General features: G+C 39.7%; 1 pseudogene; it reads left to right on the plus strand.

Annotated features, from left to right (window-relative positions):
• Positions 1-759: 759 nt before the first annotated feature.
• Positions 760-25092, plus strand: part of LOC149194269 (putative copper-transporting ATPase HMA5) — a 125787-nt pseudogene continuing 101454 nt past the window's right edge.

Here is a 25092-nt window from a genome sequence, read left to right on the forward strand (position 1 = left end):
AATTTACATACAAATACTAAACATACAACTGTAACATTTCACCCATTTCATTTTTCCTAATCCATAATCATCCTTCATGATTGATTTTGAAAATATCCATGTAAAGTCTATCTCCATATAAAATTTATTTTGACTTCTATGATATTGACTATTTGTATATTGTATATTTTAATTTCAACACTCAAATATGTGGAATTTAAGAAAAACCAATGTCACTGTCATTGTAAATCATTATAAGAATGGGTATTTTCAAAAATGATATTTTGAATTTTAGTTATACTTCAAACTTTTTAATACAAACCTTTATACTATACATATACGTATAAGGATAATTCTTAATATTTCTCCATTTTCACTTCAGAATGCTAAATGCAAATTTCATTTTCCAATTTATTTATTTCTCTTAAATTGTTTTAAGTTTCATAATCGTTCGCTATTATAATTTAGTTGAGATTATCGATTTTCACTATAAAGGTAGAAAAGTTTTGCAATCCCGATGAGGAAAATATTTTTCCAGATTTTGAAGAACAGGCCAACTATGATCATGTTGCTGAAAATTCTTGCTGAAAATTCTACTTTAGTCTGGAAGAACTTTTTGGTACCTTATTTTTGAAGACAAAAGACTATGGTTTGATGTTTCTTTTAGGATGGATGGGAATAGAAAAGATGACATAGTTTTGAGCTCCTGTAATTAAGAAAAATAAAATCATATCCAGCTCAGATTTAAACGATTAGTTGTCAGTTGTAGTACGTTGATTGATGCTTGGAGAACTTTTAAGGTGGATCCTATCAACTCTTGTACAATTTATCATTGGATGGCGCTTTTATACTGGTGCATATAAAGCTTTACGTCATGGCGCAGCTAACATGGATGTATTAATTGCGTTGGGAACAAATGCAGCTTATTTCTATTTAGTCTACATAGTGTTGAGGGCTGCAACTGATAATACTTTCAGGGGTATTGATTTTTTTGAGACTAGTGCCATGCTTATCTCCTTTATTCTTCTTGGAAAATATTTGGAAGTTCTAGCCAAAGGGAAAACTTCAGAAGCTATTGCCAAGATGATGAATTTGACACCAGATACGGCCACTTTATTGACTCTTGATACCCATGGAAATGTTGCATCTGAACGTACAATTAGCAGCAATGCAATGATGCAATAAAAATTTTACCAGGTCAGAAGGTCTCTTCAGATGGTTTGGTTGTTTGGGGACAAAGTCATGTCAATGAAAGTATGGTAACAGGTGAAGCCAGGCCTGTTGCAAAGCGAATTGATGCTGAAGTCATTGGTGGCACGGTAAATGAAAATGGAGTACTGCATATAAGAGCTACACATATTGGCTCAGAAAGTGCTCTTTCACAAATAGTTGGGCTTGTTGAAGCAGCACAAATGGCTAAAGCACTAGTGCAGAAGTTTGCAGACAAAATTTCAAAATTCTTTGTTCCATTGGTAATTAGCAAAATTCTCATTAGTATTTTCCTGATTTGTCATGCATTATTAGATTTCAAAGTTCAAATGTCTTATTCCATAGTTAAGTAAAAAATGAGTCTTTGGCAGTTTTATGATTGCTCAACAGCAATAAGCATTCACAGGCTGAACCTTGCTCATGTGGAATTCTATTTTTGAAGTCAATCATGGTTACCTCAATTCCCTGGTTTGTAGGTTATTGTGATCTCCTTTACTACCTGGCTAGCATGGTTTGTAGCAGGCAAGTTTGGTTCGTACCCCAAGTCTTGGATTCCTTCTTCCATGGATGAGTTTGAGCTTGCTCTTCAATTTGGAATATCTGTCATGGTTATAGCTTGTCCCTGTGCTTTGGGGCTTGCAACACCCACTGCAGTCATGGTGGGTATTGGAGTTGGTGCCACACAAGGTGTTCTCGTTAAAGGGGGAAAGGCACTTGAGAGTGCACATAAAGTAAGCGATATATTAGAAGTTGATTATTATTAAATTTGTTTTTTTTTTTGTGGTTTGAACCTTGAACTTGAAGCAGTTATCAAGAATTAGAGAAATACTTCTCTAAATCTTGTTATGCTGGTTGTTTAAAGAAAATGTTCATTTATGAATAGAGATTTTTCTGTCCACAGGTGAACTGCATTATATTTGATAAGACAGGGACACTAACTTGTTGGAAAACCTATTGTTGTGAACACCAAGCTTTTAAAAAACATGATTCTGCGTGATTTCTATGAAATTGTTGCTGCAACAGAGGTACGTCCTGCATCTTTAATCTTTGATTACCCTACTTGTTCTAACTTTAACTTGGGATCTGTTGATTCTTGGGTGGTCGGTATCATAGAAGCCATTGTTGTGATTGGTTCTTGTAGAGTAGAGTAGGTTTGGTAAGGTGCACATTGATGCATTCCTTTATAACCAAATAATTACAAACATAACATTGTTTGATATATCATTGATTTGCATCATATCATATTTGCATCTGTTATCAGTGTTGGCCTTATATTTTTCGTTAGCTAGATTTAACAACGGGTTTGTGCTCCAGGCAAACAGTGAGCATCCTTTGTAGGCCTGGGTTTCAAGAGGAAACCATAGGAGAGAATTTCCAGCCTTAGTCATGGAAATAAAAACACATAATTAAAGAATTACACTTTTGGGTAATTCATTCCAAACAAAACCGAATGGGAGGATAGCAGAAAACAGAGGCTGGCAGATTGATTTGACAAAGAACTTAGTCAGCTAGTCAGTCTTACACATAATCTTGAATTTTCTAAGAAATGTTTTCCTAATCCATTCTGTTTTGCTATTGATGAACCAATTAAAAGTGTTTTCATTCCAAGAGATGACATCAACAATGTGTTCAGAGTCTCATTCAAAATCAATGGATTGCTGTTTTAGAGGCACATTTTAATACCTTCTATGACTAGAATCAACTCAGCCTGGCTATTTACTTTCATGCCATTATTCTATAGAAACACTACCTTCATTAGGCCATTCTAACTGCTGATATGAAACAAAAGCTCTGCTATAAGGAACAATATTTGCATCTATTGAAAGTAATTTTAACTTTAAAAACACTGGCTGGAAATTATGTAATATGTTAAAAAAACTACCACTGACAAAACAAAAATTTCATACGGTCCTCCTCAGAACATTTTTGACAATCTTGAAAAAATTCTGGAATTGTTTCTCCTTGGCAATTGCTTTACTCATGATAGATTCACTGAATTTCATCGTCTTGTCCCATAATTGGTTCACAAAAAGAAACCTCATACACAGTGAAATATATATATATATATATATATATATATATATATATATATATATATATATATATATAGCTCAAACTTAATGTATTAGCCCTTGGCTATGATATAATTTTGTTTCCCATAACCTCAAGGTAAATAAACTAGTTTTAATGATAAAATAGAAAATTAAAAGATATATTTTTTTTTTTTTTTTTTTTTATGCATAAAGTCCACTAGTTATGGTCACTATTTCCCAATATGGTCCCCTAAAAGTGGGTAATTCTCAATGCTTGGTGTGCCTTAGTACTTCTGAAATTGGAATATTTAGAAATTGGTAATGGTGCAGGTGCAAACTCCACTTTTTGGGAAAAAAAAATTTACAGTTTAAAAGAAGTCAGAAGCCTTAAGCTATGAAGCTTGAAGAGACAAATGTGAAAAATAACAGAAAAATTAAGACCTTGGGGACACAAATGTGAAAAATGACAAAAATGATCCGAACGAAGGAAGGGCTATATCAGTAAGAGAAAATTTGATGATTTGTAAGTCGAACCTGATTTGCGTACGGTCTAACCTCCTCCTGTACAAACCTCTCCAAGCCTAATGAAGAATCAGATCAGGGCAATTTCGGTGGAAGTTTGGTCTTTGAATGTCGTGAGTTTGAAATAAAAATGTCTAAAGCAAACCTGGGGTGATTTGGCATAAGTATACTCTTAACTGGCGTAATTTTTCAAGGGCTTGTATTGAATGAGAGCGTGCAAGGCTCTCATAGTTTTGTCAAACGTCTACTTTTTAAATAGAATGAGTTTCAGTTTCAAAGAGATGACGCCATATGCAAATCTGATTTTACCGAATGGAATGAACTTCAAAGGGATGATGCTAGGTGCAAATCCGAGTGATGTTCGCTATAATTTTCGATTCGAATGGCATGAATTTTGAAAGGGCTGATGTCCAAGGCAAGTTTGGGGAAAGTTGGCACAAGTCTACGATTTGAATAGAATCGTAATTTCTTGGATGCACGTTTCTTGACACAGTTACAGAAGAAATAAATCCTCATTCTATACAAAACATTTTTATTTCAATAATCCTCTGTGGATAGAATCATTAGGATGTGACTATAATAAAACTAAAATAAAAAAATCATTTAGATCGAAGTTTTGTACATTAAAATGCCTATAGGTCCTAAGAGTTGAACCTAGGCTCTGATACCATATGTAACAGCCCAAAATAAATATCTAATTAACTTATTAACATTAACTAAATTCAAATTGAATGAATAGTGCTTACCTGTTTACCTGTGGTCGAAGTAGGCTTACCGCAACAAGGTTTTGGGGACGACTCTCCACCCAACCGTAGGCTCAATTGTGCAACGTCTTGCTACAACTAGCCACCCCCGAGCCCTCAATCAACGTACTACTGCCAGTGACTCCTAGGTCTTAGTATACCATTCTCCCAAGAGAATGAAGACAGAATCTCGGAAAGATGGAATGCAAGAATGCCTCTCATCTTCCTCGCCATCTATTAAATAGAACAAACATTGGAAGAGGAACCACATGCACACACTCCATGTGTCTCATGCAACTTTCTTTTGATTTCTTTCTTTTTGATAGTTTCCTTTTTTTGTTTTATTTCCTTCTTTTTGATAGTTTCCTTTTTTTTGTTTTTTTTCCTTCTTTTTGATAGTTTCCTTTTCTTGTTTTATTTCTATTTATTCTTATTTAGAGTTTTTGTATGGTTATTACTATTTTTATTTTTATTATTTTTATTTATTTTCTTGCATATATTTTTTAATATCATTTATTATTTAACATTTATGATTTATTATCTTTATTATTTTTATTATTTATTATTAAGGGGAGGGATATTACAGCTCTGCTGTTATCCCATCCTATAGCAGATACAACGTCTCTTGCGGAAGGGCAACCAAATTAAGGCCAAGGCCTTTCAACATGTTAACTGAAAATCTATCGGTCATATTTGCTGTGACTGGGGCCCCTTTCGGCAACACTATTGTTTTTTCCATCCATGCATGTAGCAGCTGCTCTGCTGCCAACGATCCTGTTTCGAGGTGGGTAGAAAGGGTACCCACCTGAGGGTTCCACACCCGTAACTCCTGCAGTTGTGCCCTACAGCCCCCCAACATAGTTTGGTGCTCTTGCATAAAATCCTGAAGTGCTTCACTTGTGACATCACAGGCTGTCTCGCTGATGTCATGGAGATCACCTTCAGTTAAGGTGATTGGATCAATGGCCAACTTCTAGGCCTTGACCTTCTTCCTTGGTCTTTCTCTCTCTGCAATGTGTGGGTGCTTTAACTGTGTGGTCGTGGCTCCTAGGTCTACACTCCCTTCTGTTGTTTCTATTTCTTATACCTCCTACCCCTGTGAGGACGTTGCTTGGCCCTCGTATGCCTTCGCGATTGTTGCCTCTACCACCTATGCTCCTGCTGCTACTTCTACGACCTTATTTTGCTCCGTGACTTTCTATGCCACTTCTCACGCTGCCCTTACCTCAGCTAATATTATTTCATTCTACCTTTTCTCTAGCAATTGAGTGATAAGTAGCTTGGCATCGTCCTTTTTCTTCTGTGTTACCGCCTTCTCCAGTTTTGCCAGATCTGGGGTGCACCATTCAGGAGGCCATGTCTCCAAGACAATAAAAATTGCATCGTCAGTGGCTACAAAAGGTAGCTTCATCCACTTCTTCGTAGGATCCTTTTTCTCCTTAATATAAATGTTGTGCATATTAGCTTTGAAGTTTGCAAAACTCTGCAGACTATTGTACACCCTGGGTGATAGGTGCGACTTCTAGTTGATCCACATCCGGATGTTCATGTCCATGAGTACCCAGAATGTTTTGGTGTCACATATCCATTTCGCGTCCTTGGTGGCCTAGAGCGAAGCATACTTCGCGACCTCTGGTAATTGTCTTTCAATGTTGGGGAATTAACTGTCCTCTGGTAGTTCTCCCGCTATTAGCAATATGGATAATAGCAACCACGAATAGTGGAAGGTTTTACCCTGATCCTGGGCTTCGTGACAGTTCTTCAAAAATTCTTCATAGAGGAATTTGGACCAGTTGAACTGGACCCCCTCCACACACTGCTTGGCTAGTGCGATCACTGACGCTGGTACCCCATCAGTGTGCCACTTCCTCATGACTTTGCCAGCCAGGATTAGGGTTGCTACACAGACCCCTTTGTCCTTGATGTTGTAGATATGGTAGCCCCTCTTCTTCTTCTCCAGCTTATATTTTGCCTTCATGGCCTCTGCGAGGGCAAAATTGTCGCCCTTTCCTTCGACAATGGTCACGGGGTCCTTTCCTTTATAGCAAAGCCGAGAGATGCGGTGAATTAGGTCCGCCGTGATGGAGATAGGATCATCCAGCCATAGATACCCATCATGCACTAGGTAGAGCAACTACCTAATGATGAAAATGGTCATTGTTGCGCGGTGGAAATGTGGTACCCAAAGTAAGTTCAGCAATCAGCCTTTCCCACATTGCGTAGCCACTTCTGCGGCTCGAGCGTTGTCACCACCCCCGCAGTGTTCTGCTTCATTAGATTCCCAGTCTCCAAATGAGGGAACTTCTCGTAGTTTGCAAGGTCCCAGTCTTCAGACTTCATGGTTGGCATGTATCCTAGGTGCGTGCCTTCAAACACAATGTTGTTTGGGAGCAGCGAGGTCTGGAGCAGACTCTTGGTTTCATCCAAATCCTTCGACACTTTAGTCTTCCCTTTCCACGAAGGGACATATGCGGGCAGTTTTGTTGTAGAGCATATCGGTTGGATATCCTCCTCCATGTCTTCTTCTTCTTCCTCTATGGTGATCAGGACCTATAAGTCTTCTTCTTCCTCATCTGTTTCTATTGTGACATCTTTCCCCCTCTCTGCCATGGATAGTTTGATGCACAGAGTGTTCCTAGGGGACACGCATACTGGATCCATTGCCTGTATATCCTTCTTGGGCCTCGACATTCGTGGTGATTTGGGGATTTCTGTTACAACCCCGATGCCTTCTGGAACATCCTCCACCATCAGGGTCTATGCAGCCTCGCCGGAGGTTACCTCTTCAATCCATAAACCATCCTTAGTGGCTTTCATTATTTCTATACTGTATTCTGTCACTTACGAACTTATGGGCTTAATTATCGCTCATCTCTCAATGATCAATGCTCTGATAAAGCGCTCAATTCTCAAATGACCAAGTGTTGTTCACTGGCCAGCCCTTTGTGTTTTATAGCACCTTTTGAATTCGAATTCAACCGTTCCCCCCAATTTCAAGCCATTAATGCTTTCTTGGTGGAAGATTTCCCAAAATCTTGCCCATAAATCACATCTTAAATGCCCTCCACCCGCTCTATTTGGCCTTTAGTCAGACATCCAATCGTGAATAGTAACTCCAACCGTCACTTTATGGCCAACTCGCATGGCATCGCAACCCTCTGTGCACAGTCATGGACCTTGTCACGCTTTGCTTCTATGTGCATCTACAATATCGCGTAGCTCCTGGGCAGAATAGTTTATAGTCCCACGCTCCCTTCCAACTGCATGGAGTGATAAGACTGTCCTTCCTATGACTAGTCAGGTTGTCACACCACCCTTGCGGGGCTCCATCCCATCCTCCACCGTGGTTCACGAAGAATCCCCACTTTCCATTGTTGTGATTGTCACCGCGCACCTTACTACTTGCAATGCACTACATTGGTCACTACATTTGGCGATATGTGGTCCAAGCCAAGGCAACAAACTAACTAGTTCACGACGATAGTCCTCCAACTTGTTAGTATGATTGTACGCACCTTACGTTACCATCCTCGGTTTTTCGACAAGAAATGCTTCCTTTATTTCGTCTTCCAGCTTCTTAACCTTCACGTCCATCAAAGCACTTTTCTCCCTTAGCCGTACCTGGTCTTTTTCAAGTTCATGGAGTCTACAGTTTCCCATCAGATTTCTTCCTCAAGTCTTATATGTTTTGTTTCTCGCAGCTGTGTGATTTCTTCGTCCCAGGCTTTGCAAACCATCGTATCCACGGGTGATGTTACGTGCAGACTCGGCTTTTCATGCTCCACAGGGATTACAGCCCCTGCTTCATACTTCAACTTCGGAAGTGCTTGCGCGGTCAGGGTTTCGTACATGGTTCTATAAGCCCATAGCACCACTGGTAAGTGCAGGTCCCAGTCAGTGCGTCTCACCCGATGGACCATGTTCAGCACTTCACACACCTTGTCAAAGGCTTCCCTGCAGATAATTTTTGGCACACTTCATCTTATCATACTTTGTCATTTTCACACTTGTCTTGCCCACTCTTGCGTATCGGTCTTGTTTCCTACTGCGAGGACGGTGTGCATTCATGCAAGTTGCATACCATACACCCATACCCATATGGAGAGGTGGGTGTGCATGTTGTTTCATCCATCATACCTGGCTTCCATCCACAGTTGGGGCTTTCCAAACTGTATAAGCATCACCCTTCTGCATTTGATCCAATCTTTAAACTGTTGCTGACACGTACCTAACCACCTTGTGGGCGTAGCGTGCAGTGCCCACTTCAGAGCATTGAACCACTATTGTTCTGGCACTTCTCTTTTGAATTTGTTCAGAAATTCATCCACCGATGTCAACCCGTCATACATAGGTAGATCCCTTACCTCTATTTCTACACATCATAGTGACTTTATCATCGTGTTGTAATTTAGCGTGGTTACCTCGTGTAACCGGTTTTGTCATATTTCTATTTCTTCATCTGAATCGGAAGTGCAGGAGCTTTCGCACTCCCACAAAATCTTTCCATCCACTGTAGGATTCACCCAGTCCTGGTCCCACGAGGTAATCTTGTAGATACATTCTAGATCATCCTCACTATCATCATCGTGCACTGGTTCCGTGTAGCGCGATCCTTCTGCAAGGTCTAGAGGTACCACTATGTGTAGTGACTTTTTCTCAAAAATCATCTTGCGCTTCTTGAGATTTATCACCCCATTCATATCAGTGGCCCAATCTATTCTTAGTAGCGCGGGATAGGGATTTCTGTCATCAACATTCTCTATCACTTCAAAGTCTGCAAGTGCGCTCGCACCTTCAATATCCACCATTACTCCCTGCAGTCTTCCCATGGGTAGGATCTTTTGTTGGTTCGCCATTTGCAATTGAATATGGGACCACTGCAACGCGGGTCTACCCATGTGCTCCCATGTCTACTTTGGCAGTACATTCACGTTCGATCCTAGATCCAAAATTACTTGATCCATTTCATACTCCCCAATTTGCGCAATCAATCTCATTTCCCTTCATGTTTGTGATGTGTGCTTTTCGAGCTTCTGGACTACGCGTGGTTCCCCAGATCCAGCACATCTAGTGATGAGTTCTTGCAATCCCTTCACCACTTTGCTATCGTGCAACAGCTTCATGCATGTCTCCAAAAAGGTAATCAACATTGAAGGATCCATCCCCGGTTCTATTTGATCCTTATTACCTAAAGTGGAGGCCTCCACGAAGCTCTTCTTAGCTTCCATGAATGTCCCCTTCACGCATTCCAAATCAAACTCTAGTTCCTTTGTTGGAGCCTTTTGAACCCATGTGCTCTCTTTAGGCTACTTACCCTTGTCATCTCCTATCATGATACCACTTCAAAGCATGAGATTTACATTTGGGTCCTCTTCGTGTGGCTCAGACCTCATCATTCGTAGGTTTTGAGTCGGGGGAGGCTGGAGTATTCCTTTATCGCAAAACCTTGCTATCATTGTAGGGCAATCCTATGTCTTATGATCAAACTGGGTACAATATAAACATGATGCTCTCGATGGATTTGTACAATCGTGGGCATAATGCCCTGGCCCTCACCAATTGTAACAAATCAGTTGTCAACAACCCCTTCCTGGTCCCATTCCACCTGGACCTCGTCTACACCCCTGAAATCCAGTGCACACCATCCTTAAATTTTGATCAAGGGCTTGTGTTTTGGTATGCACTTTGTAGGTAGGGGTCTGATCCATCATCAGTTCATAAATTCTGCAGGTGCACTCATCATGGCCTACCGACCTGCAGAAATTACAACACAATTGTAGGGACGTGTGCGTATACTTCTGTAATAGATGACAATTATCTGTAGCATGTTTCTATCCTATCTAAAAAATCGTGCACCATCATGCAGGTGTTACGCTAAATCCTACTTATGCCTTTGGTTTTAATGGAATCAACCCTCCTCTAGCCAAGTAGTTCTCGAAGACTAGACAATGGTCCTTGTCGTATCCCTACGCTTTTCACTTTATGCACCATACCTCCTCGCGTGCCTCTGGGCGAGTTGTCCTGTCCTGTTTCAAATTATACATTTCTAGACATAAATTTTTCAGTTGCATGTGGATTTGTTGGACTCCCAGGCTAGGACCTTGTATTGGGGTCTCATGTAGTCCCATTGCAATTTCCAAAGCTTCGACTTGGGTGGATAACTTCTGCTGCGACAGTGTCATCCTTAGATGCGGCGTTAGTGACGCTGCAAACCATGCATGGTGCTGCCCATCTGTCAAGGTCATGTTAGCTTCATGAATCATACCCTTTAGTCTCTAATCCAGCTCCCAGAGGGTCTCGCCTAGAAGCATTGTGATTTCCTTAAACCCGATAATTGAATGTGTCTCTGATTTTGGCCAGCTAAATTCCCTATTTAACGTAGCTTGGATATCTGTGATCTCTGCATTTGGATTGTCATTAGTACTTAATGTACCATGTCAATGTTGCAATGCGCTTACTAGTATTTCCTTCTTTATGTTGTCATCTATGCCTCCTTGTGCTTCCCTTACAACCTTTACCATGAACCAAAATTGGTCCAAATCTTTGTTCCCTACTCCTTTTAATACTGGCAACTTTATTGCGCTTGCCATACTGAACTGTGGTGGTGGTAGAGGTGGTGTGGGTGAAGATGGGGGTGAACAAGGTGAAACTGGTGGTGGTGTGGGTGGGGATGGTATGCGTGGAATTCGCTGCTTTATTAGACTAATCGCGCTTCTTGGTGAAACTTTCACGAGCTCTTCCTCGCTTTCTTGCAGAGGTGAAATCCAAGGACTAGTCTCTAATTCTTAGCTACTTCCATTTCTATATATCCTCCCACTTCACGTAGCCCCAAACATCAATTTATTCGCATAACCCCCTTTCCACACAATAGCATTTTAATCCAAGTGTTCAAAGATTTAATTTACTTACCTTACGGTCCTTTGAGGAAGCGTTGTTCCGCCTCGATATAGCTGACTGACATATCTACCGCGAACTGGGTGATAAACCCTCCTATAATCCAATCAAGCCAATGGTCCACAATGCATGTGATCTTATCTTCCGATGCTTCTAGTCTCTGCACCAACTCTAGAATCCACATGATTGGTTTTTCAAGCCTACACCCTCCCTGACTGTCCGCTAGCTTTGCAATCCACTCGTACAACTCAGAGGGGAAGGATGCAAAGAAAATTTTGTGATTTCCATATACACATAGCTCTATAACCACTGTTCCTTTGATACTCACGGATTCCTATTTTCCTGCGTCGTGAATCTTTCTGTCCAACCACTTTTCAATTTCTTTCTTTATTGGATTCTAGTGACACGACATCAGACATCTCTTATGCAGATCCCAGTCCTAGCAACGAAACCATATGTTGGCTTATTGGGGCCTGAACGAGGTTCATAGGTGATTTAGCCAAACAAATCCCAGAACTACCGGCCCTTTCGGCAATACTATGTGGAGGGAAGACTGAGGTCTCACCCGAAGTAGTATGGGAGGGTGCTAGAACCAAGTTTCTGCACCTTGGAGATGTTTGATGAGTTCAAGTGGTCCGCAGTTTGACCTTGCATGCATGTCACTATGTGCACTTACCCATTCCTCGTAGCCTGAGGTGCTGCCTTCGCGTAGCCCTACTCGGGGGTTGAACAATGTTATTACCCAAGTCCTTACTAGTAATCCAATATTAGTTTATTAACTTAGCTTATTTGTATGCTCTTAGTTATACTTAACAATATTCACAATTCATACAAGTGCGTGTAGTAAAGAAACAATATATATTCGCAAATGATATCAAACATAAAATAACTTAGAACAGATACATAGAATTGGTGACAAAACATTTCTTTATTAATCTCTTCTCCAATTACAGACTCAACTCCACCCTGCGCACTCAGATGTAGGGGTCCGTGCACTCAGCTGCAGACTCTACTAGGCCTCTGTGCATTCAGATGCAGAGCCTTCTCCTACTCTACGACCCAAAACACACTTAGACTCTTGCTCTCTTCTTCTACTTTGCTATCTATTAGATTCCATTCCTTTTATATCTCTTTACAACTTAGAGCCTCTTTTTATTTATGCAATCCCATGGTCTGCGGGCCATGGGTAGGCCGACATTACATTCAAAACTTAGGGTGGATAGCCCTATGACTCTAACATACATTTCGCACTCCACGCCCGCAATTCGTGGAGTCTATATAACAATATCAAGTCAAAACTTGGGCTTTGAGCCCCAAAACATGCCTTGGGGGGATTCCATATCCAACACTTCAAAATCGTCAAATGAGTGCTGGGAGGATGGTTTAAGGAGTGCACTTACTTGTTTAGAGGCTCTAGGAAGCAAAGGAGCAATTTAGATGGTTTCTTAGATAATCTTGGCGTTTGCTGACCCTATACACAGTGCCTTGTATAGATGTGTAGCACTCTATTTGTATGCGCAGCTCCATGCAAAAATTCACTAGCACACAGTCTCTATGCACAGCGCTCTAGCAGCATGCGCAATGCTCCGTGCTCTATGTGAATGGATTTTTCATTCCACTTTTGGAGGTGTTCCTTATGTTGAAATTGAGGCCATGATAGCTCATTGGAAAGGGCTCTCTCTTAGCTACAAAATGGACCTATCAAGTACTGAAAATGATCAATTATAGCCCCTAAAAATCCAATTCGCCCAAGACTGGTCAAAACGTGCAGAATGAGGGTGCAAAAATGAAGTGTTCTCTTGCAGGAAACCTTTTGAGGTCTTCCTCAACTCCAAATTGAGATTATGATAGCTCATTGGAAAGATATTTCTCTCCAGTTGTCAATTGACTCATTAAGAAAGTCATTTAGACAATCCAACTGGAAGAAAAAATGATTTTCCCAAAGTCACAGTAGAATTGCAACAACTCTCTTGTAGCCATTGTATTCTTGACATTTCTCTGAAACCATGACACCTGTGTAAAACGTGAAGGAGTTTTTTCATCCTTGGCCTATTATGGACAAAAACCTCTCTAAATTTTTCCAAATTCTTATTTTCTTGGTCAGAAACACAGTTTAAAGAAAAACTAGCCCTTTTGAGTGGTGAATGACTTATCCCTTGGAATGACTTCTTGACAAATGATGGAGACCTGATGTTGATGATATGAAATGGCCTCATACTTGCTGATATCCATTATGCCTCCTCTACTTAGATATCTATGATTCCATAGAAATCCCTAGCTCAATGGGTGAAGAAATTAGGGTTTAGTGCTTGTGGAAAATGATGATTTGGGCACCCTTGGGAAAAGACAACTGCCTTTGGCATGCACTTAACCCATTTAAACTTTACCCTTTCACTTGAATATTTCCTTTGACAAATTGATCTTTTGATGGTCTGGCATCTTTGGAACACTGAGTTAACAGCTTGGGATGGTGAAATTATTACATTTGAAAGACATAAAATCACATAATGAAATAAGCATTTCTCTTTACAAATCATCTTCACATGGTGAAGGGATGTTATTTGATCACACTTTACTTGTTGGTCTTATGCAATGGAATGGAACATTGACAACCCTAATGACCTAATGAAACCTTGAAAATCCCTAAAAGACCTAATGAGACCTTGAAGGACTGAAATTCAAGATGACATAATGACTTCATGACTGATACAAATGGCATGATAAAAATAACTTTATGGATGATGTACACTCAATAAGATATGAAACTATGCTAGAAAGTAATCATATTTAGGGAAGAGATGTTTTTGGACTAGGACTACCATCAATGACTAATTTTTTTGCATGACCTAATGGAATGATAAAAAATTTATGTGTGGGACACCTAAAATGAATATGAAAAGAGCAATTTTGATCACTGAAGGCTTCCATGAAGGCTTCATGAGCGTTCTCCAAATTGAACTCAACCTCTTTTTTCGGGGCTTTGCGAACCCATTTACTATATTCTCGTTGTCTCCCCTTGTCATCTCCTGTCACGATTCCACTTCTGAGCACTATATTTACATTTGGATCTTCCTTGCACGGTTCAGACATCACCATCTGCAGGTTCTGAGTTGGCGGAGGTGGTAGCACCCATTTTTCACGTATCCTAGCTTTTAGCATATGACAATCTTCTATTTTATGATCAAACAATGCGCAATACTTGCATGACAGATGCATTGGATTAGTGAAATCGAACGCATAGTGTCCTGGTCCTATGCAATTGTAACAAATCAACTGTCCTCAACCTTTGCTAGGTCCTCCTCCACCTCGGCCTCATTCACGCCCCTGAAATCCTATCTGTGCCATCCCTGTGCTCTAGTCAGCGGGGAGCGTTTCGGCCTGAACCCTATAGGCAGGAGTTATATCCATCATAAGTTCATAACTCCTGTAATTACGCTCATGATGCCCTACTGATCTACAAAAGTTACATAACAGTGTTGCGGTGTCTGTACATACTTCTGTAGCATATGATAATTATCTGTGGCATTTTTTCCTGCTACTTGACAGATAGCGCACCATAATGCAGGCCCTACTCTAGGTCCTGCTTGGGATTCTTGCCTTAAAGGCATCGATCCTCCTCCTGCAATATAGCTCGCAAATACCGAGCAATGGTCTTTGTCATGACCCTGAATCTTGCATTTTAGGCACCATACTTCCTCACGTACCTCTGGTCGAACCATCCTGTCCTCCTTCAAACATTGCATCTCAAGACATAGATTCTTTAGCTACACATGGATCTGCTGAACTCCTAGATTAGGTTCTTGCATCAAAGTTTCATGTAGTCTCATGCAAATATCCAAGGCGTCAGCCTGAGTTGTTATCTTCTCATGCAACAATGCACTGCTTAGGTGTGGTAGTAGCGAAGCTACAAACCACTCGCGATGTTGTCCATCGGCCAAATTCATGTTGGCTTCGTTGATTTTGCATTTTAGCCTCTGATCTAGTTCCCAAGGTGTCTTGCTTGGTTGCATCGTGGTCTCTTTGAATCCCACAATAGATTGGGCCTCCAATTTAGCCTACTAAATTCCCTATTTAGTGTTGTTTGGATATTTGCCACTCCAGCATTCAAGTTATCATTCGAGTACTTGATATACCAAGTTAAAGCATGATCTTTTATGGCACTAACCAATATCGCCTTCTTTATATGATCATCTATAACACTGTTATGGGTATATTTAGTGTCTTTTCAAACGACTAACCCCTAGACCTAGTAGCAAGTCTAGAACAATAGTTAAAGTAATTCCATTGCTTTTCCTATAGCTAACAAATAAAAGAAAGAGGAGAAAAATTACCAACCTGTATCTCTCACCTGATCCCTCTTCTCTTCGAACACTTTTGCCACTCCCTTCCATACTTAACTCGTTTGAAAGGTACCTGCACACAAGCTGAGACAGAAAACCATCAAAGCATACATATCGATTTGTTAACTAAACATATTATAGAACCAAAAGTACGATATACATCACATGAGTGCATGAATGGAAAAAGCATAGAACTCTTTATTCATAGAAGGAAAGATTACAACCCATGTGGATGCATGTCTAATTCAGTGTCATCCTTCCAACTTCAAACTATTCTCTCCTCATGAATCAACAATTTGACATGATAACATTACTCTCTCTATTAATCTCATTCCAACATCATTTCCTTAGCTTATGAAGTTCCAACCTTGACTAGCCAATGAGAGCTTGGTCCTTTTATAGCTAAAAAGAGGAGGTTTGGCCATTAATGGCCCTCATGAATGCTTTGCCATATTTGGGAATTGGTTCGATGGAGGAAGGGATAATGGATTAAGGTTCATTCATTTCCTTCCTCATCCAAAAGCGAGCCCAATCCCTCTAGAAAAATCTAGAAGCATCCATTGGATGAGGAATCCAATGGATTCATTTGAAAAATATGTTGGATCTCGCCCATCATAGGTGATACAAAGGCAAGGTGATATGCTTAGCACCCTGACAGTGTAGTACCTACCATTCATTGCCAGCCAGATAGAAGGCTACCTGTGATGGTCTCTTTAGGGACATTTTTTGGATGAATGGTGTCATGGAATTCTTGGTAAGAAAGCATGACGTAGGTTAACTTCATTAGGGAATGACAACAACTGAATTAGGGGTTGATGGACCCTAATATCACTGATCTAGAAGCTGGGGTTGATGTGCCCAAATTTTCCTATAACAAACACCTTGTGCTTGCCATACAACTTTCACAACGAACCAGAATTAGTCCGGATTGTCATTTCCCAAGCCTTTGAACAAAGGCAGCTTTACCGCATTTTCCATACTGAACTGTGGTAGAGGTGGAGGTGGTACAGGTGAAGTTGGAGGTGGTGTTGGCAGAGGTGGTATTCGCGGTAATCATTGTCTTATTAACTGAATAGCACTTCGTGGAGAAACCTTCGCTATCCCTTCCTCATCACCTCCTGGAGGTGAAATTAATGGACTATACTCAGGACCCTTTTCCCCTTTGCTCCTGCAACTTCTTCCGCTTCGCGTAGTCCCAAACATCAAGGAAGCTACATGACTCGTTTTTTGCACAATAGTATTTTAATCCAAGTATTCAAGGATTTAATGTACTTACCTCACTGTCCTTTGAAAATGTGCCACTCCACCTTGGTGTCTCTAACTGAGGTGTCAACTACAAATTCAGTCACAAATCCTCCCAAGACATGACCGAGCCAATGATTGACAACGTGAGCGATCTTATCCCCCGATGCTTCCAACCTTTGCACTAGCTCCGGGGTCCACATAATAGGACCATTAAGTTTCCACCTTCCTTGGCTATCTGCTAGCATTTTGATCCACTTGTATAGCTCAATAGAGAATGAGAAGAAAAAGATCTCATGGATCTCTGTATATAGGTATCTATCCAACCACTATTCATTTTTCAGTCGTGGATTTTTGTTCTCTTGCGTCGTAAATTTGTGGATCTTTCTATCCAACCAGTCTCCAATCTCCTTCTCAGTTGGATTCTAATGATACGATATCACACATCTCTTATGTAGATTCTAGTCCCAACAACAGAACCATTTGTTTGCTTGTTGAGGCCTGACCTCGGTTTAGCATTAATTAGCTAAACAAATCCCTACACTACTAACCCTTTCAACATCACCCCACGGAACATGGATTGATGTCTCACCCAAAGTAGTATGGGGGGATGCTCGAACCAAGTTTCCGCACCTTGAGATGGTCGTGATGTCATTTAATTCCGTCTATCCATACCTTCACGTTGGTTGCTTCACTCTAGGGATTGGAAGACAAACCTTGCGTTCCGTTCTTCAATACCTCTGCGAAAGGATACAATTGTCCTTTGCGCATCTCGAGCCTGTTACTCAGGTACTTTCATGCTGCTATGGCAGCATGCCGTACAAATTTCCCAATTAATCTAGGTTCCTTGCTTATCTTATCAAACAATTATAGTTATCCCCACGTAAACATATATTCATATATGCGTTCAGTTATTCAATGTAATTGCATTTATTTGTGCACCATATAAGCATAATAAATAAAATTCATACATAACATATCAAGATGTATCAACACAACAAAGACACAAAACTTTCAGAATATCTCTCTTTATTAATATCTTCCAAGCGGTTACAAACTCTATCCACCCTGCGCACACAGCGGTAGGGGTTTGTGCACTCGGTTGTGGACTTCTACCCTCAGCCTTTGTGCACTGAGCTGTAGAGCCTTTGCCTATGCTACAACCTAAGACTTAGACTTCTTTCTCTAAAGATATGATTCTATTACATCATCCATCATTGTCTGTCTCCTTTTAAACTACTTAGAGCTTAGCTCTTTCTATACAATCCCATGGTCCACAGACCATGGGTAGTTATCTTACAGCCGACTTTACTTTTACAAAACTAAGGGCGGACTACCCTTTATGACACATAACACCTTCGTGCTCTGTGACCACAAAATGCGGAGTCTTTACAATAATATTACAAAAATTTACTTAAACATGGGCTTTTAACCCCAAAACTTCCCTTGGGGGATCCCACTCCGAACAAGGGTGTAAAGGTTGTGGTTTAGTAGGTGGTGAAGGTAATAAAGCTAGAGCATTATTGTATGGGTGCCTCCACCCCTGGGGAAGGGCATTCAACTGAGGCGGTGGAGGAGCATATGGTTGAAATAAATGGCTGGCTGGTTGGCAATGGTACTGAGGTGCAAAGGACCAAGGAGGAGATGTAGACCAGGAATAATGAGAAGGGGGGTCCCAAGAGGGAATCTATGTGGTCTGGTTAGGGTTGTAATAGGCATGGGATAACACTTGCATGCTCTGTTGGTATGGCTAAGGCCCATGAGGTCCCTTTTGATTTATTTAGCAAAGTTGCTCAGTCACCCCTTTAGCTCCCCGATACACAACTTTTAGTCCAGGTAGAGAAGGGCACTTGTCTGTGGAGTGGTTTTCTTCACAGACTAAGAAAAATTCAATCACGTTCAATGGAAATTCATTCCTAGGGTGCCTCCTTGTGCATCTAGGGTAGAAAATGGCTAAGGCTCTCTCTGCTTCCTCCTATTTTCTCTTAATGTGCATAATTTCCATTTGTAGGGAAAGGGTTTGTAGTATCTCACTCTTGAAATTTTCCAGCATGTTTCCAATTCCACCCTTGATGGATGTAGTGGAAGAGGATGGACTGGCCATTGGTTGACTACCACTACCCTTTTTCCTAGCTTGCCTAGAGTGGTTCCTAAAGACAGTCTTTATATCTTCATAGGGTAGTTGGTATATGTCCCCTCCCACTAGCAGGTTTAGGGTATCCAAAAGATCTTCCCTTACCCCTCTAAGTGGGACTAGCTTCAATGACTCAGGGTCAAGTGTGCACCTAGCCCTTTTGTAGCTAAGCTGGAATATTTCTTCATAATCCTCTAGGGATTCATCATTTCCTAAGGTCATCCTAAAAATTTCTTCCTTAGTGTCTTTGGACCTGCAGTAGTCTCGATACTTGTTGTTGAATGCTTGCTGCATTTAAGCCCAAGTTGTGATTCTATCCCCAGGTAAACCCATAAAACAATGCAAAGCTGCATCTTTGAGAGTGGATGGGAATAGTTTCAACTTGTTATCATCATTGCTGTAATCATAGGTTCTACATATGACAAAAAACATGAACAAGAAAGTTTCTAGATGTTCTGAGGTTAGGCCATGGAAATGAGGAAGAGAAGAGGGGCTTATATTCTTCACCTTGGTATCCCCATTAGTTTCTCTGATGGGAAACGCACCCTCAACTCTTTCTCTATTTCCCCTATCATTTATATTTTCAGCCATTGGGTGAGTTGGAATGGGTTCTTCTTCTTCTTCTCCCCCAGTAGGTTCTTCAAATATATCTGGTTTTTCACCTAAGGTTTCATCCAATTCACAACCACCAAATAAGAAGGAAGGTTGGATGTTTGAAATGGTGGGGATATTTGGCAAAAATTTCCCTAAGTTATCCCTATTCCTACGAGGCATGAAAAAACGTGTTTTTGTTTTGTTTTGTATTTTTTTCAAGCTTTGAAAATAATTGCAGAATTGAAATTACAAACTAAATGGAAACTGACTAACTAAATAGTTTCTTGAATGAAATCATACTTGCGGAATGGAAAAGAGAGCAAAGAATGTAGAATGGAAAAGAAAGAAAACGAAATTACTTTTTCATAAATGAATCTAATGGCAGAATATCAAAGATAAGAAATGGAAGAAAGAAATAAGTAATCATATATTACTCATAAACCTCCCCGGAAATGATGCCAAAAAGTGATGAGAACCAGTACTACAGAAAGAATGCTACAACTACTGGGGCTACCAACATTACTATATCAACCTGGCGTTCGTACAAACTTGGAGGTGACAGTGTTGTATACACAAGTAATTATGATGGGTCTGCTCTTTGTCACTGCTAAGATTATGATAGACTACTAAGGTTTTTCACACCATACTTCTATGGATTCATAATAATCTTGATTACCAATGAAGAAAAGAGGAATCTACACTAAGAGAAATCTTGTCTATTGCAGTAAGGAAAAAGACTTACATTAAATTCTTAAACCCACCATTTTCTAACTAACTGTTGAGAGGCTATGCTTCAAAAGAATGCCAAGTTAACAAGTATGCAATCCTACTATCCTAAGCATGAAAATTGAAAAAATCAAACATTCTACTACTGTGCATGTAAATGAGTAAAATAAATCTATTTTTCTTTTTGTCTTTTTTAATGTGAAAGTGTGAAAGCTAATCCCTTTTAGTGATGTGGCAGGTGGCTTAGGGATGATGGTGAATGGTCAAAAGTCTTGGGATACCATTAGGGGTCATTTTTTAGCTTCCTAGAGGATTTTCCCTCAATTCATCCTCAAAACAGGCCACTACAGGTAAACCTATAGGATGTCCTAATGCGTTCTACAAGATGTCCTAAAAACCTACAAGATCCCCTGTATTTCTACAGGATACAGACGAGAGAAAAAGGAGGGACGTTGAAGGTGATGGAAGGCTTAGGGAAGGTGGTTGGTGGATGGAATGAGGTAAGGGAGTGCCTAGGACCACTTCATAACTCAAAACCAGAGTGTGAGATGCCTATATTTTCTCAACAAGCTTGGAGAAGTTTTCTTATGAAATGATGAAATTAGTGAGGGTTTTAGTGAAAGGAAGGAATGATCATGGGTGGATGAAGTTGGAATGAGCTTGTTTATCATGAAATATCTATGTACTTTTGAAACACCTGCACTACATCAAACATTGACATTTACCCAAAAATCATGTAAACAAGAAGGATTTCAATTAACTAGGGAAAACATAATTTCATGAGCTAGCTGCCTACTTCATGCATGAGGAAAACTTGTAGAATGAGATGAAACATTGATGAGATCTAATGTAATATTGAATATATAAGAAGTGATAAATAAATCGTATGCTCGCGAAATGATCAAATGCTGGCCTAAGTATAGAAAAACCCTAAATTCCATGAGAAAGTAGAATTCTGTCTTTTTGGGGTTGCATAGGAGTTCTTTCCTCAAACCATGATCCCTGAAGGAAGGAGTGAGGCCAAAACCACCTACTAACAACTTTTTGATGTTCCTTTATCTCTTCTAAGCTACTGATAAAGTAAAGCACAAATGGAAGCAAACTAATAAGAAAACTAATCAAATCTACAGTACTTGCAATGAAATAATTCTAAATACAAATCAAACATTAATCTATGAAATCAATCTAAGCATACAAATACAAGAAGAGGCGCCTTTTCTGCTAGGGTTGAGCCCTAACCTAAGAGCTTCAGCCCTATGAGTTAACTCAGTGTTGGATCAAGGAAATTCTCATTCTCATTATCAAATCAGAAAATTACATAACAATGCCTTCCACAAGTCTTGAACTCGAAAATGACTAGTGTTTTTACAACAAAAATTTGAATCCCAGTGAGTCTCTAGGCCTCTTTATTTATATAAATGAAGTCTCCAATGACTTCCTTAAATCTAGGGAGGCTCGGCTCCCAAACTCGAGATAAACTAGATCTTTAACTCTCACTTGCTCCACTGTCTTTTGATCTCCATGACTTGGCTGCTTGTACTACGAGCTAGTGTGATTGGTGGAGGAATATTTGAATGAGTGAGGAATAAATGAGGAGGATTTACCTCCTAAAATCTCTCCTCCTTGTCTCATTCGAGTTTTAGCCTTTAATTAGCCAAAATTTCCATGATTTTCTCTCAAAAACCTACAATTAATGCACATTAGTCCACTAGGCATAATATGTCACTTTGACTCATCCCATTAAGCAAAATACAATGAAAATATGTAATAGATTGTGAGAAGAGTTGATTTGACTAAGCTAGGAGGTGGATTAAGGTCCATATAGTTACCCAATTATGACACTCATCAAGGTGTGATCCTATGGATTCCCTTGTTGCTGATGGGGGAGTTATAATCTTTTATTTGTTGGTTAGAAAAATTTGCATAAGTATATGTGGTTTTTACTCTAAATACTGTAATGAGTTGTGTTATAAAGCTCCAGTAAATGGTATCATTGTCATGTTTTCAACAGTGATCATTGTAAATGCTGCAACGAGTTTGGTTATAAAGCTCCATAGGTTGTATGTTTTATTTCAGTGGCCTTGTTGGTCATAGGTGTCATAGAACATCGAGGATGGTGTTCCCCTAAGGGGGAGGGGTCTATGACATGCCTGGGTTAAAAGTTCATGTAACAAATTTAATAAAGGAAAAATAATAGCAAGGCCATGGGACACATATTCCAAGTGGAATGTTGGGAAAAACATCCTAGTGGGTGTTCCTTTAGTTTATTATGGCTAAGAAAATTCGCAAAAGCATTGGCAAAGGAAAATACAGATTAATTGGAATTTTAATTATGAAATAAAGGAAAATAGGAGAAAATGAAGGCAAAATGTCCCATGATGCATGTGAGGATGAAATTGAAGGAAAATAGAGGAAATTGAAGAAAATAGATGCCTCAATGATAAAGAGGCTTATGAGGATCTATTCGTAGCTTTTGCTAGTTAAGCTTTTGTCAGTTCATTTTGGAGCTCTCTCTCTATATTCTCTCTATCTCATACTCTTCCACACTTTAAGAATTTTTGGAGCACTCTAGCATTGGAAAAAGGAAGGAAAAGGAAGGATTAGGAAACAAATGGAAGCAAAGATCAAACAAGGAAGAGTTGGATCAAACAACTATAGTGGAATTACTGGCAGATGTTGATTTGTATGTATGATTTCCTTGCTAGTTTTGGCATGCATGGTACACACATATGTGTATTTGGTTCTCTTGTTGTCATTAGCATGGGTTTTTCCAAGTTTTATAGTGGTTTCAATTTTTCCTTACCATTTCCAGATGGCCATGGTATGATGGGGTTCTTTCATGTGGTTTGGATTTGGATTGTTGGATGGTTTTGGAACCAGGTGAGGTGGTCGTAGGAAAATTCCCAAGGGCTTATAAATCCCTTCACCAGTAATGGTAGGATACATGGTAAAGCTTCAGGGTGGAGATGAGAAAATCCCTTAAGGTATTGGTGAAGAAATCTAGAAGTATCTAAGCTTCTTTAGTGCCTAGTGATCCCTTGATCGATTTGGGTGGAATTGCGGTAAAGCCTAGTAGTGTATGTTTATTTGTTTGGGCCTAGGAATTCCTTAATTGGTAATGGGTGGATTGTGGTAAATCTTGGTTGGGTAGGTGATTTCTTAGGGCCTATAAATCCCTTGATAAATAATGGCGGGATATGCCGTAAATTCTGAGGAAGCCCTGATTTTTTGTTGTTGTTGTTGTGAGTCCAAAATTCATGCTTGGAATATGGCAAAGGGGTGATTGGCTAAAAGAAGGATTTGGTTTAACCCAATCTATTGTTGGGTGGTACATGGAAGTCCCTGACTTGGTTGGATTTTCATATGTTAATAAGAGATATTCCTCTTGTATTTCATGAGTATTTATACTTGTTATTATGTGTCTTTGATGGATTTTCTATCATTGTTATTATTATTGGTATATGCCAGTTATAAACATGTTTTTATGACATATTCTATTCATGGCTCTCATCATGTTTGATTGGTAACTAAATGGTTACTAAATGCATGACCTAATAGATGTTATTGCAGTTATTGTGAGAGGGAATTAGACCTTCTTGATGATTCTCTGATAAGTATGAGACCCCTAATTTCAGATATGTAATTATGACCTGTAGATCTCATGTATGTGTTTGATTAAATGTCTATCATGGTTAGGCTTGGTTAGGTCAATATTTTGATCAAGTATTGTGTTAGAGGATTTTTCCTTGTGTTATTTATTGCTTGGAAATTCTCATTAAGTTCTGGGCAATGTTTTGGAGACTGGCTCTGAAAAGGTAGATTAGATTTTATGATCGTAGGCACAAAATTGGGAAAATGGGATTGCAATTGCTACCTTACAGGCTTATGCATGTGAATGGAGGCCTACAATCGAATTTATGCTGTGTTATTCATTCAACTAGGAGTTTAGGTCAGTGAAAAAATAATTTGACTCAAGGCTTGGGCACCTGGAGGGGTGTTTAGCTCTTGGGTTTCCTCCACATGGGCTTAACTAGAGGAGAAATACCATACCACATGGATTCATATTGGGGGATATATATTGAGGAAAAAATAACATAATATATTGAGCATATAACAGGGGGTAAAGGGTTTTTATATTGGCAGGTATACAAAATGGACTCAAAGTTAATGAAAAAATATAAAGGGGTATAAAAAATGTTAATGAAAAAATGGATACCTAAAATATCTAGTGAAAGTAGGGGTTTTTTCAATTAGGAAAGTGTATTGGGTTCATATTGGTAGGGTGTTAAATAATGATATTTTTAGAGCAATTTTCCAATATTTAGTCAAATTAAGGGTATTGTTTAGCATGCCACGAACACACATGATATGTCAATGGTTCATTGAGTGAAGCCCCCATGGGGTCTTGCAACTCCCGAGGAAGGTCAATTAAGTTTTGGTTTGTCGGTTCCATTCCTTAACTATACTTAGGAGGTTAAGTCATTCTATAGTATCCCTCTACTCATGTTTACCCTAGTAGGTCAGTGAAAGTGGGTAAATGTGGGAGGTGACATTACAACTCCCAACCATCATTGTCATCATTTTATGGCTTCTCCAATAATCCTTCTACTATGATGATTCTCTACAAGAAGTTACAACAATCATGGGACTCCCCCAGAGCTTGACACATTAAGCAC

This window comes from Pinus tabuliformis, chromosome 2_2 (genome assembly GCF_031772625.1).
Source record: "Pinus tabuliformis cultivar Carrire ecotype Pingquan chromosome 2_2, CPIR1, whole genome shotgun sequence".
NCBI lineage: Eukaryota > Viridiplantae > Streptophyta > Pinopsida > Pinales > Pinaceae > Pinus > Pinus tabuliformis.